The sequence below is a fragment of the Pristiophorus japonicus genome, chromosome 9 (genome assembly GCF_044704955.1).
Source record: "Pristiophorus japonicus isolate sPriJap1 chromosome 9, sPriJap1.hap1, whole genome shotgun sequence".
NCBI classification, from domain to species: domain Eukaryota; kingdom Metazoa; phylum Chordata; class Chondrichthyes; family Pristiophoridae; genus Pristiophorus; species Pristiophorus japonicus.
This window is the reverse complement of record NC_091985.1, coordinates 58,796,662-58,821,440: the sequence shown is the minus strand read 5'-3', so window position 1 is coordinate 58,821,440 and position 24,779 is coordinate 58,796,662. Positions and strand designations below refer to the sequence as shown.

The 24,779-nt window shown below is 46.7% G+C and overlaps 1 long non-coding RNA gene across 1 annotated transcript in view; it reads right to left on the bottom strand.

Moving 5' to 3' along the window:
* LOC139272613 (uncharacterized) overlaps positions 1–23,833 on the bottom strand; it is an 89,115-nt gene extending 65,282 nt beyond the window's left edge. The window contains exon 1 of the long non-coding RNA XR_011594908.1: positions 23,789–23,833. This is a non-coding gene — a long non-coding RNA (uncharacterized lncRNA). The remainder of the gene's footprint in view (positions 1–23,788) is intronic.
* Between the last annotated feature and the right edge of the window lie 946 nt (positions 23,834–24,779).

The window sequence follows — 24,779 nt, the reverse complement described above, 5'->3', positions numbered from 1 at the left end:
CTCTAATAGCCTTCGCTGGACCACTAGGGCTGAAAGATACTGGGCCTGCTGCCCGGCATCCAAAATGGAGTGCCGGGCTGCATGATGGCGGCCTGGACCATGCAAAAAAAAGGTAATTGTGCCGACCCGAGAGGTGGTAAAAATTGTAAGTTGGCGTTGCGGGGTGCTGGTAACCTCCCCCTTAACTTCCGCCCTGCAAGCGGATGTTGGCCAGCTTTGCAACCTGCGAGGCTGGCATTGACATCCACTCACGCCAGCCCCACAGGCCCTGGGGCAATTTCCTCCGCAGGGCGGTAATGGGTCAGCATGCGGCGCTGAGGGATTGCCGCACAAGTCAATGACGTCATTGCCGGTTGCGCGGCAGCCCGGGGTGCTGTCCGTGGGCGAAAAGTGTCTTGCACCCATTAGCGCCCCCTGGGGGTGCTAACAGGTCTGAGAAAAAAGGACAATTTCACCCCCATGGAGCCTACGTTTAAAAGTAAGATACTTTTTGAGCACCACTTTTGCTAGTCACTCAAATCTGCAATGGGCTCTCTTGGTGTGTTTCAACATGCTGGGGAGCAGATGGGTGAGGTGCATTATGCAGGCCTTCACTGCTATCATAGCTGTCCAGAGATCTGCCCCATTCATATAAGTGAACAGGCGGAAGGAGTGTCCAGCAGTAGAACCATGGCATAGTTTCAGAATAAGGGGTCGCCCATTTAGAACTGAGATGAGGAAGAATTTCTTCTCTCAGAAGGGTGTAAATCTGTGGAATTCTCTGCCCCAGAGAGCTGTGGAGGCTGGGTCATTGAATATATTTAAGGTGGAGATAGACAGATTTTTGAGCAATAAGGGAGTGAAGGGTTATGGGGACAGGGCGGGAAAGTGGAGCTGAGTCCATGATCAGATTAGCCATGATCTTATTATGTGGCGGAGCAGGCTCGAGGGGCCAAATGGCCTACTCCTTTTCCTATTTCTTATGTTCTACCATGACGACCGATACAAAATATTTGTTCAAAGTCTCTGCCATTTCCCTGTTTCCCATTACTAATTCTCCAGTCTCGCCCTCTAAGGGACCAACATTTACTTTAGCTACTCGTTTTCTTTTTATATACCTGTAGAAGTTCTTGCTGTCTGTTTTTATATTTCTTCCAGTTTACTCTCATGTGCTATCTTCTCAGTCTTTATCATTTTTTTAATCGTCCTTTGCTGGTTTCTAAAAATTTCCCAATCCCCTGGCCTTCCACTGTCCTTAGCAACATTATATGCCTTTGTTTTCAATTTGATACCAGCCTTTACTTAGTTAGCCAGGGATGGTTCATCCTTCTCTTAGCATCTTTATTTCTCACTGGAATAAATCTTTGCTGAGAGTTATGAAATATCTCTTTAAATGTTTGCCACTGCGTTTCTAAAGTCTTACCCTGTATTATATTTTCCCTATCCACTTTAACCAACTCTGCCTTCATACCTTTGTAGTTATCTTTATTTAAGTTCAGGACACTAGTTTGAGACCTAGCATTCTCACCCTCAAACTGAATTTGAAATTCTACCATATTATGATCACTCATCCCAAGACGATTTATGAGATCATTAATTAATCCAGACTCATTACACATTACCAGATCTAAAATAGCCTGCTCCCTGGTTGGTTCACAATTTATTTTTCCAAGAAACCATCCCGCATACACTCTATGAACTCTTCCTCAAGGTTACCATTTCCAATTTCAATTGTCCAATCAATATGAAGATTAAAATCACCCATGATTATTGCTGTACCTTTCTTACAAGCCTCCATTATTTCTTGATTTATACTCTGTACCACAGAGTGACTCCTGTTTGGGGCCTGTAGACCACTCCCATCAGTGACTTCTTTCCCTTATTACTTATTATCTCCACCCAAACTGATTCTACATCTAGATTCTCTGAGCCAATATCATTTCTTACTACTGCACTGGTCTCATCCATTATTAACAGAACTACCCCAGCTCCTTTTCCTTTCTGCCGATCCTTCATCATCATCATAGGCAGTCCCTCGAATCGAGGATGACTTGCTTCCACGTCAAAAATTTCACAGGTGTTTCAATGAAGCACCTTAAATTTCAGGGCTCAGAATAAATCTTGAAGCGTGGAAGATGCCTGTGTGTGGATTTTTTTAACGTGTGATGGCCATTGCACACCAGCCACCACATGGGCTTGACAGAGCTAGATCTTGGTCCAGTGGCAAGGATTAACCAAGACAACTGGAGACCAGCTCTGCTGCACGGACCTAGTGCGCACATATATCGCAGTGTGGGCTGGCCCGTGCTGCTACTAGGCCCTCGCCTCTTCTGGGCCCTGAACTTGTGCCTCTCCTGGGCCCCGATCATATCCCTCTACAAACTCTCACCGCTCCTTCGCCCCGACACTCGCTGCTCCTGCTGTACCTGCCCGTGCTCCAATCACCTTTTCTTATGAAATGGCAAATACCCCTGAATATTTAGTTCCCAGTCTTGGTCACCTTGCAACCACATCTCTGTAATGGCTATCAGATCATACCCATTTATTTCTATTTGTGCCGTCAACTCATCTATCTTGTTACGAATGCTGCGTGCGTTCAGATAAAGAGCTTTTAATTTTGTCTTATGTGTATATGCTCTGTCCCTACTTGTCACAGTGCTGTGCGGTGAGGACAGGCTGATGGAGGACCTTTGTCTTACTGATGTTTAGCTTAAGGCCCATGCTTTCGTACGCCTCAGTAAATACGTCGACTATGTCCTGGAGTTCAACTTCTGTATATGCGCAGATGCAGACGCAGCCCTGGACAATGTGGATCACTTCCCATATCTCGGGAGCCTCCGATCAAAAAGAGCAGGCATTGACGACGAGATCCAACACCGCCTCCAGTGCACCAGTGTAGCCCTCGGCCGCCTGAGGAAAAGAGTGTTTGAAGACCAGGCCCTCAAAACTGTCACCAAGCTCATGGTCTACAGAGCTGTGGCAATACCTGCCCTTCTGTATGGCTCAGAGACATGGACCATGTACAGTAGACACCTCACGTCACTGAGAAATACCACCAACGATGTCTCCACAAGATCCTACAAATCCCCTGGGAGGACAGACACACCAACGTTAGCGTCCTCGACCAGGCCAACATCCCAGCATTGAAGCACTGACCACACTCGATCAGCTTCGCTGGGCAGGCCACATAGTTCGCAAGCCAGACACGAGACTCCCAAAGCAAGCGTTCTACTCGGAACTCCTTCACGGCAAACAAGCCAAAGGTGGGCAGTGGAAACGTTACAAGGACACCCTCAAAGCCTCCCTGATAAAGTGCAACATCCCCACTGTCACCTGGGAGTTCCTGGCCAAAGATCGCCCTAAGTGGAGGAAGTGCATCTGGGAGGGCGCTGAGCACCTCGAGTTACGTCGCTGAGAGCATGTAGAAACCAAGCGCAGACAGCGGAAAGAGCATGCGGCAAACCTGTTCCACCCATCCTTTCCCTCAACGACTATCTGTCCCACCTGTGACAGGGACTATGGATCCCATATTGGACTGTTCAGCCACCTAAGAACTCATAAGAATGGAAGCAAGTCTTCCTCAATTCCGAGGGACTGCCTATGATGATGATGATGACTTGTCACACTCTGTTTATCATTACCATATCGCTACCCTGCACTTTTGCCTTCTCCTTTCTCTTTGACTTTTTTAATTTCCGCTCACCGGATCCCCCCCGCCCCCCCCCCCCCCGCCCAATATTTAGTTTAAAGCCCTATCTACAGCTCTAGAAATTCGATTTGCCAGGATACTGGTCCCAGCCTGGTTCAAGTGAAGTCTGTCCTGACGGAACAGCTCCCTCTTATCCCAGTACTGGTGACAGTGCGCCATGAAATGGAATTTCAGTTGCTGTGAAATTTCAGACCAGATCAATTCCCTGGGTGTGTCTCGCTCTCTAGTTCTTTTGGAGGAGGACAAGTATTTGAGGAGGAATTCGAGAGATTGCACTTGCCTACCCTTACACAAGGAGCAGTGTCCATAAGCCAAAATACAGGTACCTGAGGAGATCCACCTCCCCTGACCACTTTACCAGGGAAGCAGTCACAGAGTTATGTCACATCCTCCAGCTTGAATTTCAGACATTTCAGATGATTTGATTGAGCCTTGACTGTTTATGTATTTGGATTATTCCAAGTCACCTCAGAGGATATATGCCTAATCAGTCAACCAGCAGTTCACCAATGCATGTAGCAGATGGCAGATGCATTGTCACCAAGACAACTCTTTCACCACTTTCCCATGAAAAACCAACATTTGCATAAGTAACTGCATTTTTTCCATGAGGCAGGTTTCCCCAAAGTGCAGGGCATTATAGTTTGCACACATACGGCTGCTCTACGAATCCAAAGTCTTTCATGAATATAAAAGTAATGTATAATTGGACTGTCACCGTATACACAAAATAATGCAAGTGACCTGGTAGCAGTTACAGCACCATCATTTTAAGGCAAATCATCATGCCACCACTACTTGAAGGAAAAGGAAAACTGGAGGGATGGCTCCTAACTGATTGAGGACATAATCTTGCTGAGGCAGTGGTGGACATTAGATGAACGGCAATATAATGGACCACCAGTGGCCACCAGCATCATCCCGAATCATGCCAGTAGTTCAGATGTTTGAACAGGTCAGGGAGTACTTTACAGTATAGCTATCTTAAAAGCCACAAATGTTCATAAAAGCATATAACAAAGGAAGGAAAAAGGCCACCTGCTCCATAAGTCCATCCCATTCAGATACAGACAGAGTAGATAGAGAGAAACTGTTCCCATTGGCGGATGGGTCGAGAACCAGAGGACACAGATTTAAGGTGACTGGCAAAAGAACCAGAGGTGACAGGAGGAAAAACTTTTTTATGCAGCGAGTGGCCTGAAGGGGTGGTGAGGCAGACTCAATCATGGCTTTCAGTGGAGAATTGGATAAGCACCTGAAGGAAAAACATTTGCAGGGCTAACGGAGAAAGGGTGGGGAAGTATCTTGCAGAGAGCTCGACAACCAAATGGCTTCCTTCATGCTGTAACCATTCTATGATTCTATGATTCTATGATATGGTGCAGCAACATACAGCATCAACCGAACTCCTGGGTATGGCAAAAAAAAACTTGAGCTAAGTTAACAAAGTCTGGGAGATTTCTCTCCAGCCCCGAAGGAAATCAGCAAGCACCAGGAGACTAGTAATTGATGAGTGCCTTTTTTTAAATTCAGTCATGGGATGTGGTATCGCTGGCAAGGCCAGCATTTATTGCCCATCCCTAATTGCCCCTGAGAAGATGGTGGTGAGCCACCTTGAACCGCTGCAGTCCGTGTGGTGAAATTACTCCCATTGTGCTATTAGGGAGGGAATTCCAGGATTTTGAACAAGCGACGATCCCATTTACCCTGCATCCTGTCAAAGATCACAATATTATGTTGCAGGCTACACAACTTTGCTGGCTCGAGGGGCCAAATGGCCTACTCCTGCTCCTATTTCTTATGTTCTTATATTATGTTTCCAGAATTGCAAAAAGGAGGTTAAAAAGTTCATTAAAAAAAACAGGCAAGCTCATTGAGATAGCACAAATCTAAGAAAAAATGCAGCAAGAAACAATACAACCGACAGTACAAGATTACATGTCTCAAAGACCAAAGCATGCCTTTCCAGCATTGCCCATTTTACACGGATTGAGGTATCACACAGCAAGCATACTCTCGCCAAGAAATCCAGGAAATTATCTTTACGGTCATTTGAATGCACTGCAATCATTTTGAGGCCACTCAATGCAACGCTTGCATTTTTTATGAAGAACAAGAATAGGGCAAGAAGATTTTTCATACAATTTCCAGCCCCCCATCTATCTGCTCCAGACTCATGTCACCGTTTATGTGGACCAGAAAATGAACCCATATAAGTTTAGGGCTATTTGTGATAGTGCCTGACCTCAGAGAAAATGAATAAAACAACATGACCGTAAACCTGTCTTACTGCTTAACCTTCCGATTTTCGGATTAAATCCCAATAAACTGATCAGCAATCCCCTAAAAGGTGATTCCAAAAGTAAGTCAAATCCAGAATGTCATTGTTGGAATATTGAAGTTCTGCTGTGATGAATACAGCCGCTTCTCTCTCCATTTGACAGAGGGAACAGTTCATCTTCTCTCGGTGCTGACAAGCAGCTTCGATGTAGATTTACTCCATGATGAGGATGTGGCCAATCAGCATGTCAAATCCTAAAGTTTGTGAAGACCGTTATAAGCACTTATTTCACTAAAACAAAAGAAAAACACAATAGATGCTGGAAATCTGAAATAAAAACAGAAAATGCTGGAAACATGCAGCAGGTCAGGCAGCATCTGTGTGTGAGAGAAAGGTCATTGAGCTGAAACGTGAACTCAGTTTCTCTCTCTGCAGATGCTGCCTGACCTGCTGAGTGTTTCCAGCATTTTCTGTTTTTATATAAGCATTTATTTATTGCTTTAATTATATTTTATTTTCATCCAAAGTTGATTTTACTGATTAAACCTGATTGGACCACAAAGTTTCCTGATTACCAATATTTCATTTTATTTTTCACCCAAGAATGTATGTGCACATCCGATTTCATGAGATTTTATTTTGACCCAAATGTAAGAAAGAAACTGTTGTGTATCTGTAAAGCATGCACTCCCATGTTCCGCCAACAGGGAGCTCATCCCCTGAAGTCCCAAGCGATCCCAGCAACCCTTGGGAGCACTGTATATAAGCCGGCCCCTAAGGCCTGTTCCTCTCTCTGGAGTGTCTTATTAAAGACTGAGGTCACTGTTACTTTAACCTCTCTGTGTGCAGCCTCATCTGTGTTAGGAACACAATAACTGCCGACGAGAATACGAATCCAACACAAAGATGCAGCAAACTGTAGACATCCTGGAGAAGTTCTCGGAGGGTAAGGACTGGGAAGCCTATGTCGAACGGCTAGACCAGTACTTTGTAGCCAACGAGCTGGACGGAGATGGAAGCGCTGCAAAAAGGAGAGCGGTCCTCCTCACGGTCTGCGGGGCACCGACCGACAGCCTCATGAAGATTCTTTTGGCTCCGGTGAAACCCACAGATAAGTCGTATGAGGAGCTGTGTACACTGGTTCGGGAGCTTCTTAACCCGAGGGAGACCATGCTAATGGCGAGGTATCAGTTCTACACGTGTCAGCGATCTGAAGGTCAGGAAGTGGCGAGCTACGGCGCTGAGCTAAGACGACTTGCAGGACAATGTGAGTTTGATGGCTACCTGGAGCAAATGCTCAGAGACTTTTTTGTACTGGGCATTGGCCACGAGACCATCCTACGAAAACTTTGGACTGTAGAGACACCGACCCTCAGTAAGGCCATTGTGATAGCACAGGCGTTTATGTCCACCAGTGATAACACCAAACAAGTCTCTCAGTACACAAGTGCTAGCAATGTTCATAAATGAACTGAAACTGTGTTTGCGAGCAGAAATGTACAGGGCAGAAACCACGAGTCTGCAACTGCCAGCAGGCCTCAGGTGACCCAGATGACTCAAAGTCCCCAACAAAAGATGAATGCAAGGCAATTCCAACCTTGTTGGCGTTGTGGAGGCTTCCATTCAGCCATTCATGTTGCATCAAAGGGTATATTTGCAAGAGCTGTGGAACAATGGGGCACCTCCAAAAAGCTTGCAAAGGAGCTGCAAGCTCTGCAAAACCTGCTAACCATCACATGGCAGAGGAAGGTCGGTGGATCAAAGCAATTTCGAGCCTCAGAGAGAGGAGGCAGATGCTGAAGTACATGGAATGCACACTTTTTCGACGAAATGTCCACCTATTATGCTAAACATAAAATTGAATGGCTTACCCGTAGCCATGGAACTGGACACTGGCGCTAGCCAATCCATCATGAGTAAAAAGATGTTTGAGAGACTGTGGTGCAACAAGGCATTCAGACCAGCCCTGAGCCCCATCCACACGAAACTGAGAATGTACACCAAAGAGATTATCACTGTCCTGGGCAGTGCCAGGGTCAAGGTTACCTACGAGGGCAGGAATTGCCACTCTGGATTGTCCCAGGCGATGGCCCCACACTGCTTGGAAGGAGCTGGCTGGGCAAAATCCGCTGGAATTGGGATGACATCCGAGCACTATCACATGTCGATGAGGTCTCATGTACCCAGGTTCTTAACAAATTTCCTTCCCTTTTTGAGCCAGGCATTGGAAACTTTTCCGGGGCGAAGGTGCAGATCCACTTGGTCCCAGAGGCACGATCTATTCACCACAAGGCGTGAGCGGTACCTCACATGATGAGGGAGAGAGTGTAAATCGAGCTGGACAGGCTGCAACGTGAGGGCATCATCTCCCCAGTGGAATTCAGCGAGTGGGCCAGCCCGATTGTTCCAGTACTCACAAGTGATGACACGGTCAGGATTTACGGCGATGATAAAGTAACTATTAATTGTTTCTCGTTACAGGACCAATACCCGCTACCTAAGGCAGACGACCTTTTTGCGACGCTGGCAGGAGGCAAGATGTTCACCAAGCGCGACCTGACTTCGGCTTACAGAACGCAGGAGCTGGAGGAGTCTTCGAAGGGCCTCACCTGCATCAACACGCACAAGGGACTGTTCATCTACAACAGGTGCCCGCTTGGAATTCGGTCGGCTGCAGCGATCTTCCAGAGAAACATGGAGAGCCTACTCAAGTCGGTACCACACACGGTGGTCTTTCAGGACGACATATTGGTCACGGGTCGGGACACTGCCGAGCACCTACAAAACCTGGAGGAGGTCCTCCAGCGAATGGACCGCGTAGGGCTGCGGCTGAAGAGGTCGAAATGCGTCTTCATGGCAACAGAAGTGGAGTTTTTGGGGAGAAAGATCACGGCGGACAGCATTCGGCCCACAGACGCCAAGACAGAGGCTATCAGGAACGCGCCCAGGCCACAGAACGTCATGGAACTGTGGTCGTTCCTGGGACTCCTCAACTATTTTGGTAACTTCCTACCGGGGTTAAGCACCCTCTTAGAGCCCCTACATGTGTTATTGTGTAAAGGTGAGAACTGGGTATGGGGAAAAAAACAAATAATTGCTTTTGAGAAAGCCAGAAACAATTTATGCTCCAACAAGCTGCTTGTATTGTATAACCCGTGTAAAAGACTTGTGCTCGCATGTGACGCATCGTCGTATGGAGTTGGGTGTGTATTACAACAAACTAATGTTGCGGGGAAGTTGCAACCTGTCGCCTATGCTTCCAGGAGCTTGTCTAAGGCTGAGAGGGTGTACAGCATGATTGAGAAAGAGGCATTAGCGTTTGTGTTCAGGGTAAAGAAAATGCATCAGTACCTGTTTGGCCTCAAATTTGAGCTGGAAACCGATCACAAGCCCCTCACACCCCTGTTCGCTGAAAACAAGGGGATACGTACTGATGCCTCAGCCCGCATACAAAGGTGGGCACTCGCGCTATCAGCATATAACTATACCATCCGCCACAGGCCAGGCACTGAGAACTGTGCGGATGCTCTCAGTCGGCTACCATTGCCCACTACGGGGGTGGAAATGGCACAGCTTGCAAACTTGTTGATGGTGGCGCAGCCCGCAGACTTGTTGATGGTCATGGAAGCATTTGAAAACGATAAATCACCTGTCACGGCCCTGCCAGATTAGGACTTGGACCAGCCAAGGTCCTCTGCTGTCCCTAGTAAAAAAAACTGTGTGCTGCATGGGAGCTGGGCCAGTATCCCCGTTGAAATGCAAGAGCCAATCAAGCTGTTCCAGCGGCGAAAGGACGAGCTGTCCATTCCAGCAGACTGCCTGTTGTGGGGTAACCATGTAGTGCTACCCAAAAAGGGCAGGGAGACATTCATCTCGGATCTCTACAGCACACACCCGGCTATAGTAATGATGAAAGCGATAGCCAGATCCCACGTGTGGTGGACCGGTATCAACTCTGACTTTGAGTCCTGTGTACGGCAATGCAGCATATGTGCTCAGTTGAGCAACGCGCCCAGAGGGGCACCACTAAGTTTGTGGTCCTGGCCCTCCAGACCATAGTCGACATGGTTAAGGATCCATGTCGACTATGCGGGCCTGTCTCTCGGTAAAATGTTCCTGGTGGTGGTGGATGTTTTTTTAAAATGGATTGAATGTGAAATAATGTCGGGAAGCACCGCCACCACCACCATTGAAAGCCTGAGGGCAATGTTTGCCATCTACGGCCTGCCTGACATACTGGTCAGTGACAACGGGCCATGTTTCACCAGTGCCGAATTTAAAGAATTCATGACCCGCAATGGGATCAAACATATTATCTCGACCCCGTTTAAACCAGCCTCCAATGGGCAGGCAGAGCGGACAGTACAAACCATCAAACAGAGCCTTAAACGAGTCACAGAAGGCTCACAACAAACCCACCTGTCCCGAGTACTGCTCAGCTGCCGCACGAGACCCCACTCGCTCACAGGGGTGCCCCCGGCTGAGCTACTCATGAAAAGGACACTTAAAACCAGACTCTCGCTGGTTCACCCCAACCTGCATGATCAGGTAGAGAGCAGGCGGCAGCAACAAAATGTAAACGATGGTCGTGTCACTGTGTCATGGGAAATTGATCTGAATGACCCTGTGTATGTGCTAAACTATGGACATGGTCCCAAGTGGATCGCGGGCACGGTGATAGCTAAAGAAGGGAATAGGGTGTTTGTAGTCAAAGTAGACAATGGACAAATGCGCAGAAAGCACCTGGACCAAACGAGGCTGCAGCTTTTTCGAGCCCACAACACACACCCAAAGGATCAACGACACCACGCCGGACCAGGAAATCGAACCCATCACGCCCAACAGCCCAGCAAGGCCCGGCTCACCCAGCAGCCCTGCAGGGCCAACAACACGCCAGCCCAGTGAGGGCACAGCCAATGCACCAGAACAGACATTTGTACTGAGGCGGTCCACCAGGGAAAGAAAGGCTCCTGACTGCCTCACCTTGTAAATAGTTTTCACTTTGACTTTGTGGGGGGGGGGGGGGCAGTGATGTTGTGTATCTGTAAAGCATGCACTCCCATGTTTCGCCACCAGGGAACTCATCCCCTGAAGTCCCAAGGGATCGCAGCATCCCTTGGGAGCACTGTATATAAGCCGGCCCCTAAGGCCTGTTCCTCACTCTGAAGTCTTAATAAAGACTGAGGTCACTGTTCCTTTAACTTCCCTGTGTGCAGCCTCATCTGTGTTAAGAACACAATAGAAATAAAACAGGAAAACCAGAAGACTTAATTATTGCACGGTACTAGCTACAGTAACCCTATCACAGTAAGAGGCACAAATCCGAGGTTTAACCATTAGTCATTCAAAATGTTCAGAATTTCTTTCATCTTTTTAAATGGAGAGGTTATATTCTGTTTACAGTATAACCCTGGTTGGTTAGCCTTTCAGTACATGTACAGTGAAACTCAGCTATCTGGACATGTTGGTACTGAAAGAGATCTAACTCTAAAATAGTCGTAACTTTGAGTTGTCTGTACATGTAAACGCAGAAATGATGCAAAACAATTTTTAAACATAATTTCTTCAAAAAAGGTCATAGAATCAAACACTCAGTAAACACTAAAATACATTACAGTGCAGTACATGACTGCAAAAGGATATGAGAGGTTGAAAAATATGTTCCTTGCGACATAACATATTAGCTGTTACAATGAAGGGTCCATAACTTTAGGGTTGTAGCTCAGAAGATTACAGGATCAAGCCCCACTCCATGATTGAGCAATGTATGTTGACAGTCCAGTGCATGATTGAGGGAGCACAGTAATGTTGGAGGTGGCATTCTTCAGATGAACCATTAAATTGAGGCCATCTGTTCAGGTGCAGGTTAATGATTCGATGGCACGATTTGAGGAAGAGCAGAGCATTCTCCCCGTGTCCTGGTCATTCCTTCCTCAATCAACTCTGCCAAAAACATATTAATTGGGCATTCATGTCATGGATGTTTGTGAGATCTTACTGTTGATGAAACAACTGCTGCATGTGACTACATAACAGTAGTCACTACACTTCACAATCTGTGTATTTTAAGTACTTTTCAAATCCCTTCATGGCCTCGCCCCTCCCTATCTCCGTAATCTCCTCCAGCCCTACAACTCCCTGAGATATCTGTACTCCTATAATTCTGGCCTCTTGAACATCCCCAATTTCAATCGCTCTGCCATTGATTGTCATGCATTCAGCAGCCAAGGGCCTAAGCTCTGGAATACCCTCCCTAAACCTCTCCTCCTTACTACCTCTTTTTCCTCCTTTAATACTCTTCTGGTAATTTGCCCTAATATCTCCTTATGTGACTTGGTGTCAAATTTTGTTTTATAATGCTCCTGTGAAGCACCTTGGAATGTTTTACTACATTAAAAGTGCGATATAAATACGTTGTTGTTGTTTCTGATGTTTCTGAGAAGAAAGCATGGTATAAACTCAGATCTTTCTTTTGTGTATTTCTACTAATCTTAAGCCATTTGTCCTATTTGCTATATATATTACAGTAAACAAACAAGTTATTTCACCAGAACCTACAGGCAGCAGCTTCTAACAATCTTACATGTTAATAATTGACTGGCGAACTCTCCTACCATATGCTCTGATCTGTGTGTTGCTGGATAGTGGAGGGCTTCAGTGGATATGGTTGTATTTTGTTTAGCTCCCCAGAGGATGTGATTGAGGTGCGCTCTGGGTTGTTGGTCTTCCCAGCGGCCTGCTGTGCACTGCAGCTCTGTTATGTAACTTTCCACATCATTTTGGCACTTCAGAAACAATAAACATCTGTTTTATTTATGAGCCAGAAAATCCTATGGAACGTTATTCAGCGCAGCTGCAAACCATCTCGCCCAGAATGCATTGCAAGAAGAGTGATGACAAACCTGCCACAGCCGCATTAGCTAGAGGGCTGTTTGTGAAATTCGGCGCATTCCACAGGACAATATTTTCAGTGTAATGTAACCTTCTTTGTCTTCCACAGGTTCTGTCTTATCAAAATTCTTGGATATAAAATAGATTCCATATCAAGGAGCCACTCTGCATTGTCACTTTGATATTTTATAGAGTGCTAAGGTTAGCTGAAGAGGAATGGGAGGAGGCTTGTGTGGAGCATAAATGATAGCAAAGACCAGTAGGACCAAATGGCCTGCTTCTGTTCTATAGACTTTATGGCCACGATTTCGCCAACCGCGGCGAGTCGGGGACGGCCAGTATTCGTGGCGTGTGGAGAAGGCACTCCCGGCTCCAGCGTGCCCTCTCACAAAAATCTTTCCTACTTGGGCTTATTAAGCCCGCCCTGTGAGATACCTGGCCAATAAACAGGAAGCTGATCTGATGATGTCATTTGATGATGCATAGAAACATTTAAAATCATGAAAGGGATAGACAAGATAGAGGCAGAGAGATTGTTTCCATTGGTGGGGGAGACTAGAACGAGGGGGCACAGCCTCAAAATACGGAGGATCAATACGGGTTGAGAAAGAATTTCTTCTCCCAGAGGGTTGTGAATCTGTGGAATTCTCTGCCCAAGGAAGCAGTTGAGGCTAGCTCATTGAATGTTTTCAAGTCAAAGATAGATAGATTTTTAAGCAATAAGGGAATTAAGGGTTAAGGGGAGAAGGCGGGTAAGTGGAGCTGAGTCCACGACCAGATCAGCCATGATCTTATTGAATGGCGGAGCAGGCTCGAGGGGCTAGATGGCCTACTCCTGTTTCTAATTCTTATGTTCTTATCATCAGCCGGTTTCCTTAAAGGGACCATGGCCAACTTTTTTTGACAGTTGTTCTGTCAGTGTTTTTCAGCATTGAGGTGCTGGAGACACTGATAAGTACTGCACAGAGGTGCCCAGCTGCACACAGGCTCTCCCATCATTCCTTCCAGATGTGCACGGAGGGAGTCACAACACACAGGGAAATTCTCTTCCCTTACAATGAGCGGAAGAGACCTCCCCAGGACACCAACATAACCTGGTTGCACATTACACAGGAGGGCACAAGCAGGGATGTTGTCAGGAGGACCTGGCTGCAGTGGTGCAAACCTTTCAATGATCTCAGTAGATCATGAAATGTTATTACAAAGTCACACTCAACCTCATCCTGCTGTGCCACTCATCACATCCCCATCACTCTGCCTTCCCTACCCTACTCCTCCGCATCCTTACTCAGACAAACTTACTTTGCACCTCCACCCATCCCTCTCTCTCTATCTACATCATCACATCCCCATCTCACTAGCCACCCCTCACACTCATCCTCATTCTAGTGCAAGCATACCAACTGTTTTTGTCAATGTTCATGTAGAGTTTCTGCTAATGTGTCACAGATTTGTGCGCACCTTTGGAAATAGCTTATTGAGTTGTATTGAATGGTCAGACATAAGGGCATCCCACACAAAGATGATGAGTGTTAAAGGAATGGCTTGGGCATTGCAGGGATGCTTTATGGTGTTGATGTGGGGTGGTGCTAACCTGGCATATCATGTGGCAGCCAGGGTGTACAGCATAGAAACATAGAAAATAGGTGCAGGAGTAGGCCATTCAGCCCTTCGAGCCTGCACCACCATTTAATAAGATCATGGCTGATCATTCACCTCAGTACCCCTTTCCTGCTTTCTCTCCATACCCCTTGATCCCTTTAGCCGCAAGGGCCATATCTAACTCCCTCTTGAATATATCCAACGAACTGGCATCAACAACTCTCTGAGGTATGGAATTCCACAGGTTAACAACTCTCTGAGTGAAGAAGTTTCTCCTCATCTCAGTCCTAAATGCCTTACCACTTATCCTTAGACTGTGTCCCCTGGTTCTGGACTTCCCCAACATCGGGAACATTCTCCCTGCATCTAACCTGTCCAGTCCTGTCAGAATTGTATATGTTTCTATGAAATCCCCTCTCATCTTTCTAAACCCCAGTGAATAAAGGCCCAGTTGATCCAGTCTCTCCTCATATGTCAGTCCAGCCATCCCGGAAATCAGTCTGGTGAACCTTCGCTGCACTCCCTCAAGAGCAAGAACGTCCTTCCTCAGATTAGGAGACCAAAACTGAACGCAATATTCCAGGTGAGGCCTCACCAAGGCCCTGTACAACTGCAGTAAGACCTCCCTGCTCCTATACTCAAATCCCCTAGCTATGAAGGCCAACCTTCCGGATATAAAAGGGGTCAGAGGGTCTAGTAAGGAGGAGGAACTGAGGGAAATCTTTATTAGTCGGGAAATTGTGTTGGGGAAATTGATGGGATTGAAGGCCGATAAATCCCCAGGGCCTGATGGACTGCATCCCAGAGTACTTAAGGAGGTGGCCTTGGAAATAGCGGATGCATTGACAGTCATTTTCCAAAATTCCATTGATTCTGGATCAGTTCCTATCGAGTGGAGGGTATCCAATGTAACCCCACTTTTTAAAAAAGGAGGGAGAGAGAAAACAGGGAATTATAGACCGGTCAGCCTGACCTCAGTAGTGGGTAAAATGATGGAATCAATTATTAAGGATGTCACAGCAGCGCATTTGGAAAGAGGTGACATGATAGGTCCAAGTCAGCATGGATTTGTGAAAGGGAAATCATGCTTGACAAATCTTCTGGAATTTTTTGAAGATGTTTCCAGTAAAGTGGACAAGGGAGAACCAGTTGATGTGGTATATTTGGACTTTCAGAAGGCTTTCGACAAGGTCCCACACAAGAGATTAATGTGCAAAGTTAAAGCACATGGGATTGGGGGTAGTGTGCTGACGTGGATTGAGAACTGATTGTCAGACAGGAAGCAAAGAGTAGGAGTAAATGGGTACTTTTCAGAATGGCAGGCAGTGACTAGTGGGGTACCGCAAGGTTCTGTGCTGGGGCCCCAGCTGTTTACATTGTACATTAATGATTTAGATGAGGGGATTAAATGTAGTATCTCCAAATTTGCGGATGACACTAAGTTGGGTGGCAGTGTGAGCTGCGAGGAGGATGCTATGAGGCTGCAGAGTGACTTGGATAGGTTAGGTGAGTGGGCAAATGCATGGCAGATGAAGTATAATGTGGATAAATGTGAGGTTAGCCACTTTGGTGGTAAAAACAGAGAGACAGACTATTATCGGAATGGTGACAGATTAGGAAAAGGGGAGGTGCAACGAGTCCTGGGTGTCATGGTACATCAGTCATTGAAGGTTGGCATGCAGGTACAGCAGGCGGTTAAGAAAGCAAATGGCATGTTGGCCTTCATAGCAAGGGGATTTGAGTACAGGGGCAGGCAGGTGTTGCTACAGTTGTACAGGGCCTTGGTGAGGCCACACCTGGAGTATTGTGTACAGTTTTGGTCTCCTAACTTGAGGAAGGACATTCTTGCTATTGAGGGAGTGCAGCGAAGATTCACCAGACTGATTCCCGGGATGGTGGGACTGACCTATCAAGAAAGACTGGATCAACTGGGCTTGTATTCACTGGAGTTCAGAAGAATGAGAGGGGACCTCATAGAAACGTTTAAAATTCTGACGGGTTTAGACAGGTTCGATGCAGGAAGAATGTTCCCAATGTTGGGGAAGTCCAGAACCAGGGGTCACAGTCTAAGGATAAGGGGTAAGCCATTTAGGACCGAGATGAGGAGAAACTTCTTCACCCAGAGAGTGGTGAACCTGAGGAATTCTCTACCACAGAAAGTAGTTGAGGCCAATTCACTAAATATATTCAAAAGGGAGTTAGATGAAGTCCTTACTACTCGGGGGATCAAGGGGTATGGCGAGAAAGCAGGAATGGGGTACTGAAGTTGCATGTTCAGCCATGAACTCATTGAATGGCGGTGCAGGCTAAAAGGGCTGAATGGCCTACTCCTGCACTTATTTTCTATGTTTCTATGTTTCTAATATACCATTTGCCTTCTTCACTGCCTGCTGTACCTGCATGCCAACTTTCAATGACTGATGTACCATGACACCCAGGTCTCGTTGCAACTCCCCTTTTCCTAATCTGCCGCCATTCAGATAATATTCTGCCTTCGTGTTTTTGGCCCCAAAGTGGATAACCTCACATTGATCCACATTATACTGCATCTGCCATGCATTTGCCCACTCACCTAACCTGTCCAAGTCACCCTGCAGCCTCTTAGCGTCCTCCTCACAGCTCACACTGCCACCCAGTTTAGTGTCATCTGCAAACTTTGCGATATTACACTCAATTACTTCGTCTAAATCATTAATGTATATTGTAAAGAGCTGGGGTCCCAGCCCTGAGCCCTGTGGCACCCCACTAGTCACTGCCTGCCATTGTGAAAAGGACCCATTTATCTGACTCTCTGTTTCCTGTCTGCCAACGAATTCTCTATCTACGTCAGTACATTACCCCCAATAACATGTGCTTTGATTTTGACACCAATCTCTTGTGTGGAACCTTGTCAAAAGCCTTTTGAAAGTCCAAATACACCACATCCACTGGTTCTCCCTGATCCATTCTACTAGTTACATCATCAAAAAATTCCAGAAGATTTGTCAAGCATGATTCCCCTTTCATAAATCCATGTTGACTTGGACCGATACAGTTACTGCTTTCCATATGCACTGTTATTTCATCTTTAATAATTGATTCCAACATTTTTCCCACTACTGATGTCAGGCTAACCGGTCTATAATTACCCATTTTCTCTCTCCCTCCTTTTTTAAAAAGTTACATTAGCTACCCTCCAGTCCATAGGAACTGATCCAGAATCGATAGATTGTTGGAAAATGATCACCAATGCATCCACTATTTCCAGGGCCACTTCCTTAAGTACTCTGGGATGCAGACTATCAGGCCCCGGGGATTGATCGGCCTTCAATCCCATCAATTTCCCTAACACAATCTCCCGCCTAATAAGGATATCCTTCAGTTCCTCCTTCTCACTAGACCCTCGGTCCCCTAGTACTTCCGGAAGGTTCCTTCGTGAAGACAGAACCAAAGTATTTGTTCAACTGGTCTGACATTTCTTTGTTCCCTATTATAAATTCACCTGAATCTGACTGCAAGGGACCTACATTTGTCTTCACTAATCCTTTTCTCTTCACATATCTATAGAAGCTTTTGCAGTCAGTTTTTATGTTCCTTGCAAGCTTCCTCTCATACTCTATTTTCCCCCTCTTAATTAAACCCTTTGTCCTCCTCTGCTAAATTCTAAATTTCTCCCAGTCCTCAGGTTTGCTGCTTTTTCTGGCCAATTTTTATGCCTCTTCCTTGGATTTAACACTATCCTCAATTTCCCTTGTTAGCCACGGGTGAGCCACCTTCCCCATTTTATTTTTACTCCAGACTGGGATGTACAATTGCTGAAGTTCATCCATGTGATCTTTAAATGTTTGCCATTGCCTATCCACCGTCAATCCTCTAAGTATCATTTGTCAGTCTATTCTAGCCAATTCACGTCTCATACCATCGAAGTTACTTTTGCTTAAGTTCAGGACCCTAGTCTGTGAATTAACTGCGACACTCTCCATCTTAATGAAGAATTCTACCATATTATGGTCACGCTTCCCCACGGGGCCTTGCACAACAAGATTGCTAATTAGTCCTTTCTCATTACACATCACCCAGTCTAGGATGGCCAGCCCTTTAGTTAGTTCCTCGACATTTTGGTCCAGAAAACCATCCCTAATACACTCCAGGAAATCCTCCTCCATCGTATTGCTACCAGTTTGGTTAGCCCAATCTATATGTAGATTAAAGTCGCCCATGATATCTGCTGTACCTTTATTGCACGCATCCCTAATTTCTTGTTTGATGCTGCCCCCAACCTCACTACTACTGTTTGGTGGTCCGTACACAACTCCCAGTAGTGTTTTCTGCCCTTTGGTATTCTGCAGCTCCACCCATATAGATTGCACATCATCCAAACTAATGTCCTTCCTTACTATTGCATTAATTTCCTCTTTAACCTGCAACGCTACCCCACCTCCTTTTCCTTTCTTTCTATCCTTCCTGAATACTGAATACCCCTGGATGTTGAGTTCCCAGCCTTGGTCACCCTGGAGCCATGTCTCCGTGATGCCAATTATATCATATTCGTTAATTACTGCCTGTGCAGTTAATTCGTCCACCTTATCACGAATATTCCTCGCATTGAGGCACAGAGCCTTCAGGCTTGTCTTTTTAGCACACTTTGCCCTTTTAGAATTTTGCTGCAATGTGGTCCTTTTTGAGTTTTGCCTTGGGTTTCTCTGCCCTCCACTTTTACTTTTCTTCTTTCTATCTTTTGCTTCTGCCCCCATACTACTTCCCTCTGTCTCCCTGCATGGGATGAAGTGAAGTAAATGCGGCCAGGGTGAGGGCATCCCTGGTATCCCAGGCAACAATGTAGTCGGGTGCTGATGCCCTGTATCCTGTGCAGCATCAGGATTGCAGATAAGGTTGGTGTTGCTGTTGGGACTCAAGGCTGACAAGTCTCCTGGACCTGATAGCTGGCATCCTGGGGTGTTAAAAGCAGTGGCTGCAGAGATAGTGGATGGATTGGTTGTAATCTTCCAAAATTCCCTGGATTCTGGAAAGGTCCCAATGGATTGGAAAACCTCAAATGTGATGCCCCTATTCAAGAAAGGTGGGAGACAGAAAACAGGAAATTATAGGCCAGTAAATCTAACATCTTTCATTGGAAAAATGCTCAAATCCATTATTAAGGAAGTAGTAGCAGGACATTAAGGAAATCATAACACAATCAAGCAGAGTCAACATGGTTTTATGAAAGGGAAATCGTGTTTGACAAATTTGTTAGAGCTCTTTGAGGATGTAACAAGCAGAGTGGATAAAGGGGAACCAGTAGATGTAGTGTATTTGGATTTCCAAAAGGCATTCGATAAGGTGCCACATAAAAGGTTACGACACAAGATAAAAGCTCATGGTGTTGGGGGTAATATATTAGCATTGATAGAGGATTGGCTAACTAACAGAAAACCAAGAATCAGGATAAATGGGTAATTTTCAGGTTGGAAAACTGTAACTTGTCGGGTGCCACAGGGATCAGTGCTGGGGCCTCAACTATTTATAATCTTTATTGATGATTTGGATGAAGGGACTGAGTGTATTGTAGCCAAATCTGTTGATAATACAAAGATAGGAGGGAGGAGAACACAAAGGGGGAAAAATTCAGTCGTGCCTCATTTGGGGCGGTAACCCAGGTGGAGTGGTAATTTTAGCATCTTGAAAAAGTGTGCGCCTCCTGCCCAGAAATTCGTCAGATTCATCAGAGCTGACAGGGGCACTAATTCAGCCAATGTACACCAGAGCTGGAGGAGGGTGATAACGAAAGTTTGGTCGATAAATTTGGCACACTCATTGCGCATGCACGGAACTCTGAGTAAGACCCCGGGAACAGCCGATTCTTAAAGGCGCGTCAACTCAAGTATAAGCATGCACACTTCAAGACTTGCACATACCTGAGAGCAGGAGGATGGATGCAGACGCAGCTTGACAACATGCAGACCACTTCTCGGCAACGGCCCTTGAGGCACTCCTGGAGGACGTGGAACGATGCCAAGATGCCCGGCTGCCTGGAAGGGGACGAAGGCCATCCCCTAGAGTCTCCAGGAGGCTATGGAGGTGGTACAGCACATCTCTGCCCGCGACACGGTGCACAGGAGTCACTCAATGTCAGAAGAAATTCAATGACCTGGGTCATCAGGGTGAGTACCAATTACATTATCCTTGCAATGCCTTCATGTGAGCCTCACTGCTTGACAAACCCACACCTTCTCTATGTGTTGCAGGCCATGCTCCTCATTGCTGTACACACCCTCAAAGCTCTCTACAGCCTCCCCAGACATGCCCCGCCCATCCAAGCATCTCTCACCTTTTAGCTCCCGACTCAGCCTGAGGACACAAACAAGACCCTTTAACTCTCCATAAGTGGTCACAGCCTTCAGCATCATACTTACTCATACCTCCTTGTGCCCAGAGCCCACCTCTTACACACCCACTGTGAGCTGCCTTGCATTCTGAGATGCACACGTTGAGACGTTGCGACATCAGTAGCGGCTCACTTACTGCAGACAGATGTTGCACACCAGTAGCTACAGACCCACATACAACATCTTGTTTTGCCCAGTGCAGGCCAAGCTCGCCCACAATAGGTGAGAACAGCAGCGGATGGGAGGAGGGGAGCCAGATCTGCAGGACCTCAGCGACGTTGAGGAGCGAGTGTGTGCCCTCATGGACCCAGCAGTTAGAGCGGTGGCGGTTGGACAGGCAGAGCCCCCGCAGGACACTGACGGTTTGTGAATGAAATGTTTGCTTTCTGCGACAACCCTCACCCTTCATCCCACATGACTCACAACATGTATCTGCAAAATAGCGATGCCCCCTCCTTCTTGCCATCCTGACCCCACCCCGACTGCTACCCACACTTGTGCTGTTTTGTGCTTACAGATGATGAACCAAATGTGCCGCAGCCTGCCCGTCAGCCAGCGTCCTCACACAAGGGGGAGGATGAGAAGGATGTCGGGACATGTGTGGCCACCGACCGGGACCCGACCCCAGTGCCCGCGAGTGGGGATAGCAGGTCGGGGGAGGGCACCAGCAACTTCCGGGGCTTCCCAGATGCTGCACTCCTGGATTCAGTGGCCTACAGCAACACGCAGTGTGAGCGGAAGCTCAGGGGCCAGCTATCCGGAGAGTTAGTCGGCCCATGAATTCTGCTTTGAGTCAAGCAGATGTGGACCTCGATTGGGAGGCTCTGAACAGGGAGTCATTGCAGATGCACTAGGGACTGTGCCGCAGAGCGTGGCTGCACTTAGTGTGAGTGTGGCGGAGGTCGCCTCCCCCATGGGCCGTGCCTCTCAGCTGTCCACTGAGACCATCCTTGCCTGTCTAGACCGGCAAACCAGCCTCAACGAGCGACAGTGGGCTCCCAGAGGTGATAGCATGTGTGATCATTGACATGGCAGCAGCTATGACATCACAGGCCAAAGCCACAAAAGGTCTTTGTGATGTCCTGCAGACACTGTTTGCTGGCATGCAATCTCAGACTGCAACATTTCAGGTGCTCCCTGCGTTCATTCAGTCTCAGAGTGATGCCATGCAAGCTGTGTCTACTGCTATCCTCTCTGTCTTCCCCACAGTCGGACGGGGAACAGACGGTGCCGCAGCAGGTCAGCAATCTGATAGCTCCCTGCAGCTAAGCCAAGCGCTCCATTATGAGCCGCCGCCAAATAGCCCTGGCGCCGCCAACATTGGCACACTGCCTCCTCCGTGGCTGCTGATGGTCATCGTCGTCTTGCTGGACATTCGGGGTGTCGGCAGGCTCCTGTTCCTCCTCCTCCTCCTCCCCCTCCTGGGGTGACACAATACCCAACCTACGTACCTGACGTGATAACCGCTGTCAATCTTTTTGATTTTGTCAGTGGACCCGCCTCCAAACGCGCAGGGCTGGGACGATTCCGGCCAATGTAATCTTATGTAATTCTATGTAATAATAGTGGATGTGATCCACTGATATCGCTGCTTGAACCTGGTATGGAGAGACCCAATGAAGAACAGTGGGGTTAGGTATCATTTATTCGGTTTTCAGCAGACAGTTTCATAGTGCTTCAAGTTTCACACCAGTTGATGAGCTTTTAAATTTCACTTTGGAGGCTTTAATGCTTTCCACATACATTACAAATGCAAATCGCCGTTTGGATCTTGGTGAGCGGAGCTCATGCGTGTATGCAGACGGGTACAGAGCTCCATTTTTCCTGGCCAGAGGAGAATGTGGGGCTGCCAGCACAAGTCAGGTCTGCAGATGCCACATTGTTGTAAGCAGGTACAGGTCTCAAGCCTGCAGCTGCATATATCGATGGCATTGGGAAGGTGCAGTAGGGGTCAGCAGCAAGGTCGGGAGGCCTACACTGTGTTCTCTGAAACCCAGGGAGAGAGGACCTGTGGGAAGGAGGGAGGTGGGACAGTAGGAATATGTGTGTGTGTGTGTGTGTGTGTGTGTGTGTGTTAGGCCCATGCAGCAGAGCCTGGTCTCTAATCGTCTTGGATCCCCTTGCCACTGGACCAAGACCTTGCTCCGTCAAGCCCGTGTGGTAGCTGGTGTGCAACGGCCACCCCACGATAAAAAGATTCATGCACAGGTATCTTCCACCCTTTAAGTCATCCTCGACTCTGAGGAACTGACTAAGAAGAAGAGCATTATAACAGCGCCATTAGTTCCACGTACCAATGGCGAGCTGCTGCCATCTGAGCATGCAGCTTAAGTCAACAGGACACAGTGCAAGTCATGGGCTTTAACTGGAATGTGAAATTAAAATGATGTTGAGCCCCATGCTTATCACGGAGATTGGCCTAGTGAGCCAGAATAGGAACAGTAGCGGAGTTGAGTGTGTGTGAGAGTGAGAGAGAGATAATGAAGACCTGTTGCCTTAGTAAGAGGTTATAATGGTCCTGAAATTGAGGTCGGAGGCTTCCCGCAGGCAGATTCCTCCCACCACAAAAATATTTACGAATATACCTGGTGGTCCCGGAGGAACAAACACTTGCGCTACGAGGCCGCCATGTTCAGCCCAGCACAGAGGCCAAAGTATTCCAGGAACGCATGTGCAGCCTGGGTACACGTGGGCCCGACCTATGGAAGTCGCTTATCTCCATTCACAGTAATGGTGAGTTGAAGATCACCATTTCTATGAATGGGGATACCTCCAAAAACACCTAAACATTTTAAATAAATAAGAAAAACATTTCACATATTTAAAATTAATTGAAATTGAATTTAATTAAATGTTTTAGACATGAATTTTATTTTTTTGCACTTTTTTTAATGGGGCTGAAATTCCTCTGGGGGTCTTCCTCGCAATTGCCTCCTCGCTGGAGATTTTTTACAAATTTACCTGGTGGTCTAGGAGGCACCCTGATTTCCGATGGGGAGGCCTTCTCCTCGCGTGCTGCAAAACGCGCTCCCGCCCAGAGGGTTCCGGCGCAGAAGGTGCAGTCATGTGTGGCTGCTCAGCCAATCAGGTAGGTAGTTCACAGGTTCCCATTAATAGCACTGAGATGGGCATATCTATGAGTTCTCAGTGCTATTAATGGGAACAAAACCAACCACACAAAATAATAAAAAATAAAAAACAAACCACACATATGTAAAATTAATTGAAATTAAAATTATCATGCCTTATAAAAATAAAATATTTTCCCGATTTTTAAAAAAGTTTTTTAATTATGGTTAAAAATAAACTTACCATAGTGGGGAGGGTTTTTAACAATAAACTATGTGTTTATAATTTTATTTTATAATCCTTTTTGTGTGTTTTAAAACACTTGCGCTTGTAAAAGTAGGCTATGCGCCTGCTTTTTCAGGCGCAAGATTTTTGAGGACATTTGTTGGGCAAGATATGGGTATAAATAGCCCAATCTTGCCCGTACAAATGTCCTCGCTCCGGATCTGTCATCCTCGCTCCCAATCTGGCTACTTGACAGATCAGAAAAGCCGGTTTTCAGCGCATGCGCATTGCGCGCTGAAAACCGGCTTTTCTGATGTCTTCTGGGTTCCGTAGAAACTTTGTACGGGCACGAGACATCGGAATTTCCACTCCAATATGTTTTAATACATGGGTAAAAATAAACTTACCTTAATAGACAGGGTTTTTAATATAAAAATTACTGATAACATTTTATTATCTATTTTTTTAACTTTTACCCTAAGAGTTCTAAGGACATTCGCTGGGCAAGAGTTGGGCAAGAATGCCAAATCTCTGCCTGCGAAGGCCCTTCTCTCGGGGATGCATTGGAAGTGGCAGGTTTCGGCGCATGCGCATCGCACGGCAAAACCCGGAACTTGCGGGGCCTCTTCGGGTGCGTGCGCACATCGTACACACCTGG